At 39.2% G+C, this 1468-nt stretch overlaps 1 pseudogene; it reads right to left on the bottom strand.

Moving 5' to 3' along the window:
- Window positions 1-241: 241 nt before the first annotated feature.
- Window positions 242-1166, bottom strand: LOC105538697 (annotated as a pseudogene).
- Window positions 1167-1468: the final 302 nt, after the last annotated feature.

Raw genomic sequence — 1468 nt, 5'->3', positions numbered from 1 at the left:
GACGGGGTTTCACCATGTTAGCCAGGCTGGTCTCAAACTTCTGACCTCAGGTGATCCACCTGCCTTGGCCTCCCAAAGTGCTGGGATTACAGGCGTGAGCCACTGTGCCCCCGGCCAGTCAAAGGATAATTCTAAAAACAAGAAAATTCATGCATTAAGGTAAATATGTTGTAATTTTCACAGTTGAAATTTCCTTAGATGTTGTACTTTCTCTATAAGGGAATCCTGAATTTTCTTAATGTTATGATGAGTCAGGACTTGAACTAGCAGCCGTCTTTCTCTTCTTACTGTGCTTCTCATGCTCCTTTTTCCTTGTTTGTGTTGTTTTTTCTTATTCTTCACTGCTTTTCTTCTTTTTTGCTCTTATCTCCTCAATATACTCTGATCCTGACAAGGACTCATGTGATAAAGATTTATCTTCAGAATATGGGTTTCTTTTTGCTGAGTCCTTTCATAGCCTTTTTCTTTCTCAGTTGGGTCCTTCTTTTTCTTTAAAAAGAAGTCTTTTATCCTTATTGTCTTTCTATCCTTACTGTCTGATTCAGTTTCTGACATGGAGCTTTCAGAAGATTTATGTGAGTGGTTCTTTTTCTTTCTCCCTTTTCCTTGTTTCTTATCCTCATCCTCAGAATCAGAAGAACTGCTGGAAGAATCAGAGCATGATGAAGACAATGAATATCTACCAGATTTCTTCTTCTTTTTCTTTTCTTTCTCTTTTTTTGGATAAGCTCTCACTTCCACTTAATTTCTTCCTGTGTTTTTCTAGTTTTTTCTTCAAATTCACCCAAAGCCTTGATGCCTTTTTCTTTTCTAGTTGCTCTTGCACTTCTTTCCAGATAGGCCTTGGATGACTGAGATAATCCTGGATTGCTGGCCCTTAAGACTGGATTGGACCCCTTGATCTGGCCATTGCTGTTGGATTCACGTAGGCTACCCGATGGTCCTGCTTCCCCTTGGTGCCTGAGTGAGCGTACAGTCACTCATCAAGGGACACAGTCACCCACCAAGGGAAACCTGGCTGGGGAGGCAGCTGAAGTGGGCCTGCCGCAGGTCCTTCTGCACTAAAAGTTCATATTTTCATGAGAATGTTACCAATGTGGTTAGCAGGCTTGTTTCATTTTTTCCTACATTATTCAGTGCCTACTTGGTTTACCACTAGAGGGCATTGTTGGCAGTGATATCAAGAGAAAGCATACTAGAGCATTTTGCTAAACAATTTTGTGCGATCTTTTTCAATTTTCATTTCAGCCAGTAAATAAAAACATACATTTAAAAGCCACTTCATTTATTATTTTATTTTTATATTTTATGCATCCCAAATACTGAGCTTCTAGGCTTTTTGTGTGTGTTAATAAAAGAGAAATCATTGTAAACTTTGGTTCCAGTTTTCTAAAAAATGCTAAATCTAGAATCTGTCAGTTTTCCCCCCTGCAATGTAATACATTCGCACACATCCTCTCTTGGAATG

The sequence above is a fragment of the Mandrillus leucophaeus genome, unplaced genomic scaffold (assembly GCF_000951045.1).
Source record: "Mandrillus leucophaeus isolate KB7577 unplaced genomic scaffold, Mleu.le_1.0 Scaffold1033, whole genome shotgun sequence".
NCBI lineage: Eukaryota > Metazoa > Chordata > Mammalia > Primates > Cercopithecidae > Mandrillus > Mandrillus leucophaeus.
The sequence above is the reverse complement of the archived record's forward strand: the minus strand, read 5'-3'. Positions and strand labels throughout refer to the sequence as shown.